Genomic DNA, 16,012 nt, shown 5'->3' with positions numbered 1-16,012 from the left:
ATTTTAAGTAATATTTATGTCATATCATTTATGTTATGAATTTAAAAATAAAAATTTCAACGGCGCGACGTTTGGGCGAGTTGATAATAATATATAGTGACTTCAATTGATCTCTCAAATTTTATATTAGAACAAAAACAGACAGTCGAAACACAGGAACTTAGATTCTTGATAAATCCATATTATTTCGTCGTAAAAGACATATTTAATATATTGTATTTTTAATCTAGAGAGCCATGAAGTAAGAGGTAAATACGAGCTACTAAAATACTTGTAAATTTTGAGCGAATTAAATTGTGATAGTAGAGAGTTGAAGCCAGAAATACCTTAAATTTACAAAGTGTTCACATTAAAACGTACTTTCATTTCATTTGATTCTAAAGCTGCGTCTCGACAAAAGAAAATTGTAACTTTTATGCTTGATATTAATATTACAATAGTATAAACCTCTCCTTACACGGTCGATGTCTGCCTCTGTATCTAAGATGTTATATCCCCCGTTTTTGTAATTAATTCAATACTGTTGGTGATTTTGTATTCTCAACATTGCAAACACTTCCTAACACCCGAATATGTTTGTATAATCGTACCATTAATAAGTATTGTTTGCTGTTTATATTCAAATAGATATTTAGTTAGATCATTTAAATACGTTCATCTAGTAGTATGTACGGAAGTTTTGAATTCGTGTATAAAAAATAATTTGATTATCTTAATATAAAAGCGAAATATAATATTTTAATTTAATTTTTTGCTGTATAATGAGAGAAATGAAATGGATCTTAACTGAGTTTCACTGCAAAACTGAAGTAGCATTACTACGTTTTCTGGTATTTTCTGTCAAATTTCCCAACTACCACAAGTAACGTATAATGGAACAAACTCCAAACCACTCGCTGTACATAAGAGCAGAACCTAGTATCGTATCAATGGGATTTATACGACGTTAATAATTGTATTGTAAAACTCGATATCCAAAGAAAAATTTCCACGAATAAATTATCAAGACAAAATCTTAAAGGTCGAAGTTGGATTTTTCCGAGATGTTTCAATGTCTAAATGTCGTATTAAACACTAGCTGTACCTGCGACCTTGTACGACTTTGAATATAAAAAAAATGTATATTATTGTAGCCTAAGTTATTATATCAGTTATCTGCCAGTGAAAGTCCCGTCAAAATCGGTCCAGCCGTTCCAGAGATTAGCCTAAACAAACAGACAGACAGACTGACAGGCCGACATAAATTGTAAAAATGACATTTTGGTATATGTACCGTGTATACATACATATGCATTGAGTAAAACAGGGATTTTTTTAATGTTACAAACAGACATTCCAACTTTACTATATGTGTAGATTTGAGAGCTTTATATGTACGAGAGTCCTCATCCCGCATAACTTCTTAATTAAATATTAACGTTTAAACCTTATACGATACTAAGTAGAAATTTTAACGATATATCGGATCCGTTTATGAGCAGAAATGAATCTCAGCTAATGAGTTGATGTTAAGCGTTCTTAGAATTATTTAAATGTATTAAATATACAAAAGAGTGGATCTTGGTGATTTATATGTAAAGTCGTGTCTTCGCGATTATGAGTCTCTTGATTTTTTTTGGGTCAATATCATTTGATAGATCGTAAATGTCACCGTAGTGTATGAGTTATGTATGACCGTTATATATGACTCCGTTGTGTTGTTAAATTTACTAAACTATATCCTAACTTATTTTATTTAAGAAGGCTTTTACTTTTTGACAGTCAAAAATCATGTAGCGAATATAAGTATATATTAAGTGGAGCTGCCTCCGGTGCACTACTAAGAATGCATTGCAAATAAAAAAAAACTGAGTACTCAACAAAAACAGACGAAAATGCACAAATACAGCGAAAGCCTATATCGATCTACCTGTTATTATATATAGATATTTTCTTTTATTAAAATTGTATAGTCTCTGAAAACATTAAAGTTGTTAATGCTATCTATTACAAAATAATAAATGAATAAAATATCGTGTATGTTTAGTACTTTAAAAAAAAGAAACTAAAACAAACATCCCAGTGCTGCCTCGAGCAAGATAAAATCGTGTAGGAGTTTGTCTGTTTAACCGAAATTCGAGTATAAGTATTAAAAAATAGATAATAACGATTTGAAGTAAAAAAACAAACATGCAATAAAAGCTGTTAAACTTAGCGTAAAAAGTTTAATTCATTTAAAACAAGCTCATATTTTTGTATTTTATGTTCTTAGTAAAAAACGAATAAGATTTTGTACAAATTATTTAAATTATTTTTATTGTGTCTACTCGACGCGAGTATCTGAATACATTAACGGATTCATTCCAAATTTTATTATATATTATTTAAAATAAATACTTATGCTAATCGCTACATATAAGAATTAGTGTTTAACGGTCGCGCTCCATCAAAAAAAGTCGAGGAATTGTTCAAAATATACAGAATACACTACACTTTTAAGAATACTATCTATTCCATATATAAAGAATATATATTATTTTTAAAATTCATGTCATAGTTTCATAAGTAGCTCGTTTAAATCACACAAAGTAACTTTATTCTATATATTATTAAATATATGCAAGTATGAATTAAAAAAAAATACTGTATAAATCTTGACCGCGTGACATGGCGGCAAGAATGCTAGCTTTATTCCCGTTGAATCGCAGTTTTGATCCTCTGGGCAAAAAACAAACCAGTACTGTTTCTTTATTTGTATAAATAGCAATGAAGAACAATAACAGTATTGACTAACGACACTTATGAATTATTTAAACGTCAAAATATATTATTGAAGGGTTTTGTAACTTAGCATTCGAACAAACTAGCTGACCAAATCTTTTGTTTTGTGTTCTAAATACAATAATATGTAAAGTTATATGCCGTGAACATCGGTGCTCTTTGAGGCCTGAATGCTTAATATATTATGAATTTCGTCATCTTGTCATTAGTATGCGCAGGTTTGCCGCGGGCCCTATAATGTCGCACATAAAGAAAGCTATTTATATTTAAATGTGAATATTGGATAATAATTTATGGAGCATTATGTATTATTTGGAGGTCAGTGCGATTTATCTATATGCTAATTGAATAACTTAGTTACGTGATCGAGTTGCCTGCGCCTGCGCCGGCGACGCCAGTCTCCGACCGTATCGCGACTCGCGCGCACTTTCGCTATCAAACGCCGCGCACTTCCGCTCTTCCCTTGCAGCGATCTTTCTTACGTGAACAACCGAATTATCATAATAATTTTATATATTATTCTATATTAAATCGATTTGTGAGTTAAAATATATATGTAGCATTTTATTATTTCTAGTTCATTGCAATAAAAGGAAAATTGTAAATTGTTATTTTTTATATCTGAAGATTTTTGTCTGTTTCTTAAATAAAAAATCTTTTTTATGAATCATCATTGACTGCTTAAATTAAACTACTTACATATTTAACATAAATATATAAATATCGATATTAATACAATAGCCTATTTAAACAATATATAGGTACGTATTACAAGTAAACGCGAGTGACACAATTAAAAAAGATTATATGTGATACACGTGCTGTCAAATCATTGTAGATCTTATTCTGAACAAAAAACAAACAAATATCGTGTGATTGTGGTGAAGTGATAAGTGAAATAGGATTATGTTGGTGATCCTTGCATTCATCGGCGTACGATTCGCCCTCCATGTGTCAAGGCAGAGCGGGCGAGCCCTCGCTGATGAGTGCTACACGCGGAAGTAAATATAACCTTTATTTGTAATTAAATAAGAAATTATCATATCTCAATTAATTTTGAACCTAATTTTATATCAATTAGAGCTTTTTTTTCTACGTTGCAATTAAATTGTGTGTCCCCTCGGTGTTCTTTAACGAGTGCTACAAATCAATATATTTTTACTGGTGTGTATCGTAAAGTGTTACTTGTCGTTGTTGCACGTTGCATAACGTTTTTTTTTTACGAATGTTGAAATGAAAGGATATACTTTTACATCAGTCTTGAGTCGTAGCGACCGGTAACAAAAACCAGCCTGTCCGAATCTTACTTTGAATAATCTCTATGTACATATATGAGAATATAGCTCATAAATAATGATCTTCATATAAGTTGGTTAAAAATTAAAATAAATTAAATAAAAATCGCAATAGTAATATTATTATTTTATTTACCTTATTTGTTTATAAAAATGCGTATACGATTCTAAGTAATTATTCAACCGATATTAAGTTATATAACAAAAATAATATAAAGGAAAATTATTAATAATTTCATCGCCAAGTTAAACTATTAATATTTGAAATCTACATAAATTATAATATCGTTACGGCTTAAGTGAACACATATTTATCACATGGTTAGTTTTTGAGACAATTCCTGCAACGGACAACCACTCTGTGGTTGCCCAAAGCTGTAAAGCTTTCGCCGGCGGTTTTTTCGAACCGAGGCGGCTTGGAAATCGTCAGGAAAGGAAATAATTTCTTAAAGGCTAAATCGGCAAGGTCTTCGGTGTTGTAGATGTGGGTGGTAAACACTTAACATCAGATGAGCGTCCTACCGTTTCCATCTACGCCTTAAAAGGACAAACAAAACAAATAAACTCAATTGAAAATGTAATTTATTGGCGGATTAATTCTATACATAGATATCGTTTAACTCACCAGCGTGAGATATTCAACACTTTAGCTTAAATTACTTTTAAGTGACAGTTTTGTTCGCCGCTAGGATGTGGTCTTTCATTCAATATAATAAATCTAAATTTCAAATACTACTATATCATGTATATCTGCTCAAAATCTTTAAATTAATATTTATAATATTCATTATTATTCTTTTCGTAACAGTGGTAAATTAAATGTTAAATGATACGTTCGGAAAGTAGATTCTGCTGAGAATAACGGGATACACTCTTTTCCAACATTTAATTTACAGAGAATTTCAGGAAAATACAATAAAATTTGTATACATAATATTATAATATGTCAAGAAATCAACAAATACTAATCCATCCTTTTTATCTTTAACATAATCTCGTATTGAGTAATATTATAGCCTTATCAAAGGTTTTTGACATTCGCCGTAATTTTTTTAATAGGCTTTAAAGGTTACCCGTCGGAGGCGTTGAGTCTGTCTAAAATATGAGTGTCAGTTTTTCAAGGTTCATGTAATCGTATACGTGTATAGTTATATTACTACAACAACTATTAAATTGCTAAACAGATTTGGATGTTAAGTTATCGGTTACAATTCTTACAACGTACGTATATATATTTGAAAACAAAAGCGGCGTACTGATTCATCTATTTATTACTATTACCATACCTACATGTATTTAAAACGGAATATTTACCATGTTTTTTTAATTTTATTTGATGAAGCTCGATGTTTAGACAATACCTACGAAAGTCTTGTTCACAAGAATTAAAAAATATGTCATTTTTGCTTCCAGCAAGGCATCCATCGTCAAACAAGGTTTTAGTTTTATTTATAGTACCTAGGTCATGTTTATGTACCATAGAATTGTTTCGGTCGATAAAATTTATTACATGAATGCAATATGATTTCATGAGAATTATTCCGATGATAACGAGAACATAATATCGTTGGTGTGGCGTGCGCTATCGGCCTTCACCCCACACCTAATGCCATATTCGTGATAACACTCATAGTTAAAATCATGGCACAAATCGTAGCTTAATAGTTTTATTGTTCTCCAGTAATTTAATTACGCCGATTCGAAGCGAAATAATGTTAATTTAAATATCGAACGTGCCGTCTATATACAGCAGTTGCATTTAAAATTTAACAATAAAATGTTGCTAGTTTAAAAAAAAAACATAATGTTTATTATTTTTTTAATTTCATTTAAAAAGGCTTCATTACTTTACAATGAATTAAATCAAAACATCTTTTGAGTTAAGGCGAAGTCTCGCTGGTGACCCACTAGGTTATATAACGCTTCCATAATAAGGAAACACTGACCAATGTGTTCAACTGTTTGAAAAGACGCGTAAAATGTAAAAATAATGCACGTGAAACTACGGCTCTGTGGTAGTGTTGAAACAGGGCACAGTTTTTTTTTTTTTTTTTTTATGTGTGTAGTATTGCTGTTGGCCCTACTGGCCTTTACAGCGTCACCGGTCTTTCGGGCGAGAACTAATGTACCCTGTAACCCTGTAACCCTGAGGTTGAGCGCGGGGCTCGAGGACACGGTTTGTATATTATGATCTTTTTATATATCCCAGATGGGCTTGCCAATAGGCCACCTAATAGGGATTATCTCCGCTCATAGAATAATGCACCATTCCCCATCCACCTTGATAAATGTGATTTTATGATCTTGTGTCTGTGGTACACTGCTGACTTACACTTCGGAACAAAAAAAAATCTTAAAATTCGATTGAATAGTCTTACTATATAGTATGCATTTCAATATGTACCTTCTCAATATAACCTAAAAGATAGAGTTTGATTTAATTTAATTTAAAATGAAATACATATGAATTCGAATGAATAAATGTGTGCATTAAAATTTGGTCGACAAGATACGACGTTTTTATTTTAATTAGGACTGCAACATTCGGATCACGTATGATAAAATCGATACTTGTAAAAGTAAATCGTTTTTATTAAAACCTGAATTGTAAATAAATAATTTTAAGTAGAGCGAAAGTGAGCTTACGTACATGTATAATTGTATTTAACAAACATGACTTTGATTTTTTTTTAAATATTGAAAAGGAGTTACTATTGATTTTCTTACTGGTTCTTCTCATTAGACTCTACATTTCGAACTGGTAACAGCTTTCCTTAATGTTGTTGTTAAATGACGATTCAATAGTCCTTGTAAAAGCCTACTTACTACTTACTTCAAGAATACAGTTTATTTTGATTTTGACGATCTCCATGGTCGAGTGATGTGTCACCGGTTTTCATGGGTACGCCACTTTGAGGTCCCGGGTTCGATTCGATGTAGATTACCATTAGTCTTCTATATTGTCTTGGGTCTGGGTGTTTGTGGTACCGTCGTTACTTCTGATATCCACAACGCAAGTACTCCAGCTACTTACATTGGAAAATGATTGGAATTAAATGAGACCGACTTTGTGATAGGTTTTGTAAACCCGTCTAGTAATTACAGGTATAACATCTTAGTTGCCAAGGTTGGTTGCGCATTGGTGTGATATTGGTTAATATTTCTAACAGTGGCCAATGACTACGGGCAGAGGCCACTTACCTTCAGGTGATCCATTTTCTAAGTAATAATAAGATATTCCAATGAGGTTTTATATTGTTACTTTTTTTATACATTTCACACTCAGCTATAAAATTTTATAAGTGCTTTAAATTTAATGATGTCGTAAACGGTTCTGAATGTTTCGAATTAAATTCCGATACACGCCTTTACTCCGATGTGCTGTAAAGTAGCGTGCTGAAATAACATCGAAACTTAACAGTTTGAAGTATAGGACGGTACAGATAATTCAGTAGTTAACCAAAGGATACTTTTTCTCTGGGATACATTGCCATACATTACTGGGATGGGTTTCAACTCACTGGATCTTATCATAGAGTATTGGATGTTAAAACTCAGTATTTCGATGATTTGGGACGTTTCTTTTGAATATTATTTTATTGGAGAAAAATATATTTTATATTAAACCTAAAGCTGCTACCCTGAATCGAAATTACAGTAGTTTTCCAACATCGAGTTACATAATATTTTTATATACTCTTATAACATATAGGTAATATAGCTTTTACAATCTCTATGTAAGTGTAGCAAAAATAGCTTCTGCACGCTTAAATCTTTATACTGCGCAACGAATTGTTATTGATAGATATATAATATTTTTATGTATAATACATTCATATAATAGCACGAGATTTAAACTTTCCTGGCCGGAAAAACAAGAATCTTCCTCTTTATGTTTGTTATTCAAGTTTTAGACCCAAGAACCTTTATTATGGTACCAATTTCAAATAGGGACTAAACTATTCTCTTCGAAACATGAATTAAACTAAAATATACAAGTGTTTCTAATGATAAATAATAGAACCATAATAACTACAACAATAACAGCATGAGAGTAATAACTAAGCAAGTTTTTGCTGCGTTTTGCGTCTACGAAATAAATAGTTATGTTGTTATACTGTTCGAGAGGTTAAATGCGATCAGTCCAATTACATACTAGTTTAGCTTGTTCTTATGAATTACCAAAAACGCCATTAAGTGAACGTTGAAATTTCGCAATCTGCTACCAGTGGGTCAAGGTACGTACATATATACATATATTATACATTAAATATGTTTTATAATATATGCGCTTAATTAATTATTAGTTATTAATAATTTAGGGCTATATTACGTAACGTAAAGTAACATACTAATGAGTCCTAATGGTAACAGTATGTCTTGTATCATTACGTAGTATAAAACAAAGTCACTTACCGCTGTTTGTCCCTACGTATGCTTATATTAATATTACGCCACGGATTTTAATGCGGTTTGCTTTTCATAGATAGAGTGATTCAAGGGAAAGGTTTATATGTATACGTCCACCATGTATTAAAGAAACACTATAGAAACGTATACTGAAATTGGGTAAACCTCGAAATCTTTATTGAATAGTTAAGTGAAGTATGCACTGTGAAAAATCTACCAACGACTTGGAAAACTGATCATGTTCAAATCTCAATGATAAACTCTAGTAACTTTGGTTTTAAATAATGGAAATACGTAGTCCTACTAATATTAAAAATAAATAGTTTATGAGGGTGGGTGTACCTATGTATGTATGTTTGTTACACTTTCTCGAAAAAACTACTGAAAGGATTTGGATGAAATTTTACAGTAACATAGTTTATACATTAGAATAACACATAGGCTACAATTTATAATGATTTTATGTAAATTGGTCTTAATATAACGATACATACATCAAGTACCCGTGTGAAGCCAGGCGCTAGTATACAAATAAACATCGATGATATTACAGCACTAAATATCTCGAGCCGATAATATAGTGTGAAACGTCTTAAGCGAACTAGTGAGGCGTTCAGTCGTATTCAATATAACTGTTATGTAATAATGGTCTGACGGGTTACAGTCTTACAGTGGAGTCGATTTCTTCGTCAGTGCAGATAAAAATGAAGGTATAGAATAACTGTCGTTTCTTGTACAGAAACAAAAAAACAATTGAAGACCTCGTTCGTGTCGACAATTTCGTTCATTCTTATGCTGTTTGCGATTAATTTAGGAAAAAATTCAATTAATATGTATGTACGTATGTACATGACGATAACTTATCTCTATATTTAATATTATAAATGAGAAAATAATTCTATCTGTCGCTCTTTCACGACCAAACCGCTGAACCGAATTTGATGAAATTTGTTGTGAAGCAAATTGGAACTCCAAGAAAAGACAGGCTACTTTTTTGCCTGACACATGACAACCAACACCCAAAAACGCGAATGAAGCCGCAGGCTACTGCTAGGACATAATATCTGAAAAGTACTTCATTCAAACTAGATGTCAATTCACGACCAATTTTGTTTTTAAAACCAATGTTTTTTTAAATGGCATAATTAGTACAACGTAGTAAATTAGCAAACGATTGCGTTTTTGTGAAAAACAGGAACCATTTCGGCTAGAGTAATCATCTGAATTGTCAATAGTAGCAAAAAAGGTTTTCATACAAAAATAATCATCTGACCTTGACTATTGTTTTGTTGTCACTACCGGATGCGTACTGTACGAAAATCAAAAAAATGATTTACTGTTAAATTTCTTGATTTTATTTTATATGCATTAGTCTGACGGCTTCTGACTGGCTGAGACAACTGAATTCAATTAAACTAGAAGCTCACATCAACGATAGTTGAATATAATCTATTAATTAATCGATTTTTGATTGGACGTTATTAGTTAGTTCGCTTTCGATTCTCAAAATCGACTGATGTGATTGCAATATTAGATTAATAAAGGTCAAGCTTAGCTCGGCGATCAATCAAATGAAACTTTTTTTTGCAAGCAACCGAACTACAAAGATCGATGTTTCCTTTCAATGAGTGTTTCTCGATAAGTCAGTCTGATTTTAATACCTAACTAAGAGCTTTTAATGACATCATAGTATTATTATAGCTAAAAGTGAATCAATCTTAGGCTATATTGTTGTCTCCTCTCCTAATACAAGCTTTAAGCTTACAAGCTTAAATATGTCTTCTCATTACGAGAATATTGGTAATGCCTTATCATGGGACATTGAATTATTCTTTAAAACGTTTAATGTTGTTTTAAAATTTAAGCTTAAACACATAAATTTGCACTAACTGTTATATTATATATAGAAATGGAAAGTATATGTCCTACTAATCGATAATATCTAATCGATATCAAAGAGACGGTAAGAATCGCAAGCATTCAATGAAATATGTGATATTGTTTTAACGCATGACGGGAAGTCAGATATGCTTCTATGTTCAGAGAACTCTCTGAGAGTCGAATTATCATTTTAAACGTATGGATTTTTTGCACGGACGCACGATTATGCGCGCGATCTCGATGCTATGCTTTAGATACTTACTGTGAAAAAGAACTATCCCTCGTTTTAACCTCTGAAGAAATAACCTCAGGGCGTTGATTTTTAAAGTATCATTATTAGTATACTTCTCTATCTCTATATAAATTATCTGTGTCTGTTTGCCGCTCTTTCACAACCAAACTGCTGAACCGAATTTGATTAAATTTAGTATGAAGCAAGCTTGTTCCAAGAAAGGACATGTTTTTTTCCTAACACACGACAACGACAAACCTAAAACAAGGAAAACCGCGTTTAACTACTAGTTATTTATAACGCATACATTTTAAATTTCAATTCTCTTACTTCAAAAACAGGACTTTTACGAGTATACAATATTTCGACGCCCGTTTTACCGCTAGTTTTGTTGCTTTGTATTTTAAATAAAATCAAGTTTCCTATTAAGATTAGATATTAAAAAGAATATATATAGTCGCTCCTAGCGAAAGATTATTTATTTATAATGCCGCACTGTATACATTTAATTACAGGATTGTGTTCCAATTCGATATTACAGCACTATAAAAAAAAAAAACAATTTTAAAATATCTATCCATGTTATAAATTGTACATGATATATTCCAAGCAGCAATTATTGAAATTTTCTGTCTATTCTAATTAATAAACTTTATTTCTGTGTCGATGTTTTATTATAGAGATAAATTCTAGAATATTTGAAATTCATATAAGTATATATCTTAAATTAAAAAAGGGTATTTTATTTGCTCCAATATAAAGAATCATTTCTAGTCGTTTTTTAACTAGAAAGAAAACGAGTCAGTACGAAATTACAGAAACTATAGTTGATATATGTGATTACCAATAATTTATTAGAATTCGTAGACATTTACATCTGTGTTGTGGTGAAACCAGACGATTTTTTATTGAATCAGAGTCGTCAGAATCTTGACCGAAAAAAGAATGCGCTTCGAGCATTTTTGTTTCATAAGTGGTTTTGTGAACCATACATTCTTTTACAGCGCATTTTGAATCGAGTATAAGGCGTTATATGTCTAGCTGATACGCGCATATTCGGAATACATATTACGTTGACTCTGTGGATAGTGCTGTTATAGAATCCTTATGAATAAGTTACTTAAAGCAGACATAGGATTTTCAGTCGAAGAAGATCGCACTGACAGATAAGCAATCATACAAAAAAAAACGAACCAAGACTTCAGAGATTCAGAAAAATACTGTAGACTAGCGGTCCGTCCCGGCTTCGCACGGATGGACACAAGTTTTTTTTTTAATATTTTTACCTTTGATGTAGAATTTTTTTGTTGCTTTTTCCTGCATTTTTAATAATGGTCGTTCTATTTCAACTTATTTACTCAGGAACCTGAATAAATTATATACCTAAACCTACCTTATGAAACCGTCTCTCTATTAGTGAAAACTGCATGCAGTTCAGTAGTTTTTGAATTTATCGCAAACAGACAGACAAACGCGGCCGGGGGACTTTGTTTTATAATATTTTGTGATAACAAGTATTAAAATAAAACGCGGTTTAATCGAAAGCGGAGTTAAAGCTAAAGAAAGAGACACGTCACTAGTAACAAAACATGCTGTTATTCCGTTTACGTAAACTATGATTCGGTTCGAGGACTTGGTAAACATTAAAGTCATTGGAGCTTCAAATTTAAATGACTTGACAGAAAATCTTGGTGATACTCGATGACTAACTATTTTGATGTTTATTTATAACTAGTTGCCATCCACAGATTGGCTCGCGTTTAAGAGACTGGCCGTCAGGTATAAGGCATATATACTAATATTAATATAAGTAGGTTCGGTTTGTTTGTCTTTGAAACAGCAACAGACACACAGATATACTTTTGCATTTATATTAGTATAGATTAACCCTTATCACTGTTGCGCTTACCTTTTCTAACATGCTTGTTTAATTTTTTGATTAACTGTTATATTTAGCTATATTATAACATATGTCAAATTATATATATAAAACAATATGTCTTGTTATGGTGTTTCAGAAGCTTTATTGTTTGTATGACGCTGCGCATTTCTTGTTCCGATATTTTTTTCTTCAATGGCTTTGTAAATAATGTCAAGAGTGCAGCTCCAGTTTTCTATTTATATAAATAAGTCACTGGTCATTTGTCTTACGTTTACATTTTAAATTAAAGACTCAATTTATTGAAAATAAATATTTGTACGTTATTATTATAAGTACTCATTATGATTATTGTTCACTTTCTGATTATTAAAGGTACTCAATACTTCTCCTGTATATAGTTTATAATTATCTTATCTAATCAAATGATAATTATGATTGTTGTTAATATTTTATGTGTATTGACAGATGACAGAAATAAAGTTAGTTGATTTCCTTTTTTATTTCATATTTTATAAGTATCGGTTGATCGGTATAGATGTCGATACATGGAAACGTCATATGATGGTTACTTTTAACGATGCGAATAAAATAATCACTTTATCTAAGAAAAAATATTTGTACATACTAATCTTCTTGACCATGAACGATATTTCATGTTGAACGATGTAGAAGTCGATACATCGCAGCATGCCTGGTGGCGAGTTACGTTACTTGGGATAGCATACATGTAAATCTTCGCCATGAAAAAATACATTTACAATAGCTTGAGATTTTATACACGTCCTCTTTTACATAATATACTCTATACCAGTTGTTTAAAGATCGGTTTAACCGTTCTTGAGTTATAGCGGGACATACAGGCAAAAAGACAAAAAAACTGGTAAAACTAATGGCAGTGAGTCATAAAATTAACATTTATGACGAAACTCCATAAAAAATATTGAGTATACAGACAAACTCTACATATTTATATAGTAGTCTAGATGGTACCTTACGTCCGACTGAGTCGAACTCGCACCCACTTCGGTTTTAGTATGTCATTAATATAAAGTATGTATTTTAATGATTCACTTTGTTTAAAAGATTTCATTTTTGAGGTTGATTTTTTTTTAGGTCACATTACATAGTACAAAACAAAATCACTTACTGCTGTCTGTCCCTATGTACGCTTAGGTCTTTAAAATTACGCAACGGATTTTTATGTGATTTTTTTAACAAATAGAGTGATCGAGGGGAAAGTTTTATGTATATAGTGCATATACAGTATAGTAGAGAAACACTGATAATTTTAGAAGTTACTAATGTGATGTCGTTAATAAACAAATTCTGTAGTATATTTAGTATCAGCATTGCATCCGTGCGAAACCGGGTCTTCTTCTGAAAAGTATTCCATTTGTCTAGGCTAGCTTAAAACAAAACAACTACCTAGCACGTTCTAAGTGGGCAGAGAAACGTACACGAGTTTATCTTATCAATAAATTTTCAGAAGTCTGCAGTTAGAAAGTAGGTAGCTTCGGTGCGCATGTAAATTCGCTGGCCTTATCTGACTCCGGTCGTTTCCTATTCACCTGTACAGTTGTCTAGTCATTATATGCCCTATGACTGATGTTCGGTGACAATTTAAAAACTATTTATTTGGTTTCCTATTCACCTGTTCACTTGTCTAGTCATTATATGCCCTTTGACTGATGTTCGGAGACAATTTAAAAACTATTAATTAATTAAATAGTAATAATAACAATAGTCCTTTATTCCGAAATGAAAAAAAAGTAAAGTAACAGCCTGTAAATTTCACAATACTGGGAAAAGGCCTCCTCTTTCATTAAGGAGAATGTTTGGAACATATTTCACCACGCTGTTCCAATGCGGATTGATGGAATGCACATGTGGCAGAATTTCGATGAAATCAGACACATGCAGGTTTCCTCGCGATGTTTTTCTTCACCACCGAGAACGAGATGAGGTATAAACACAAATTAAGCACATATATATAATGGTGCCTGGGTTTAAACGCGAAGTCATCGGTTAAGATGCACGTGTTCTCACCATTGGGCCATCTCATCTATCTTATTATTCCGAAGGCTAAGTGAAAATCATCTTCCTATCTTCTTGTTGGACGTCACCGATGTCAACTTCCATCTCTTGGGTACCAGAGTGTTAACTGCTTGCTCCATTTTTCTGTCTTGCAGCGTAGCATGTGACATGTCCAATGCAATCTCAATCGGTCCGTTCGGGTAACTTTATCGGTGACTTTGGTTTTGTTCCTTGCTTCTGCTGAGGTAATTCTGTCATTTTAGTCATATTTTTAACATACTTAAACGTTAAATGGTAATAGTAGTAGTTTTCAACCGACTTCAAAAAGGAGGAGGTTATCAATTCGTCTGTATTTTTTTATTTTTTTTTATGTTTGTTACCTCATAACTTTTTACTAGGTCGACCGATTTTGATAAATTTTTTTTTCAGTCCCCTGTTTGTCTAACAAACCACGACTTTTGTAACGCCAATACTCGCTAACCGCAATCAACCTTGTTGATAGTTTTCTTTGATATTACTTATCGAATCGGTATCTTATTAGCAAATATTTATTTATTTAAGCCTCTTCAATTTTTTACTAATAAAACTAATAATAGTCTTTTTTTATCTAATTTTAAATAAAGACCTCTCGACCAATATAGGCCCCCTTCATCTCACTTCCACGCAAAAACTACTAAATGGATTTTAATAAAACTTTTTAATAATATAGCTTATATATCAGAACAATACATATGCTATAATTTATATATGTAGATGTTGTCTATCTATTATATAGAATATGTCAAGTAAGTGTGAACAATTTGGTATCAAACAAACTTAAACTAATAAACTTAATCGATCCCCAAGACACGAGCGAAGTCGCGGTGATATCTAGTTAATATTAAACTAACAGCGGCCTGTTAGAGCTCCAAATATTCGCCTTCAATCACTCATCTAGACTGATGTATATATTGACGTTAATTTTTTTCTGAACAGCTGTAAATGTAACGTGCTGTGTTTTGATGAAGGCGAATTAACGATTTGTTAATCATGAATTAAACACTCGCTGACAACGTATCAAGATAAGCTACTAATATCGTTAAGGCTTCTCTAAATAAATAAATAATTATTATTTTTAAGGTCAAGATGTTTCTCATATGGATAAAATCACAAATAATGAAATCACCGTTGACTGAAAACAAATATCTCATAATATTATCCTAGTCGCCGTATTCGATATTGCGACTTTCGCTAAAACTATTATATTTCCGTCTACCATGCTTGTATTACAATGTAACAATCCCAGGAAATGCCCTAGAAACAGTTAGATTTGTTAAATAAACTTATAAATTAAGATTTTAGGTCATAAACGGATATTGCATAAAAACATAGTACGTCTAATAACGAGACGTTCGTTATTTCTTGGAATCGCTTAGACCGGAGCGTGGCAACTCTCAACACTATGTTTCTTGACTCAACCATCGTTGATTAACCCATGTCTGTATCATAAATAAAAAAAAAACGTCTTTTTGTAAATAA

The 16,012-nt window shown here is 31.8% G+C and overlaps 1 protein-coding gene across 4 annotated transcripts in view; it reads left to right on the top strand.

The window, feature by feature from the left end:
• LOC124532723 (unconventional myosin-XVIIIa) overlaps positions 1 to 16,012 on the top strand; it is a 254,815-nt gene that overhangs the window by 127,105 nt on the left and 111,698 nt on the right. The gene's annotated exons all lie outside the window — the stretch shown is intronic.

This window comes from Vanessa cardui, chromosome 10, assembly GCF_905220365.1.
Source record: "Vanessa cardui chromosome 10, ilVanCard2.1, whole genome shotgun sequence".
Taxonomy (NCBI): Eukaryota; Metazoa; Arthropoda; class Insecta; order Lepidoptera; family Nymphalidae; genus Vanessa; species Vanessa cardui.
This window is presented reverse-complemented; position numbering and strand designations above follow the sequence as displayed.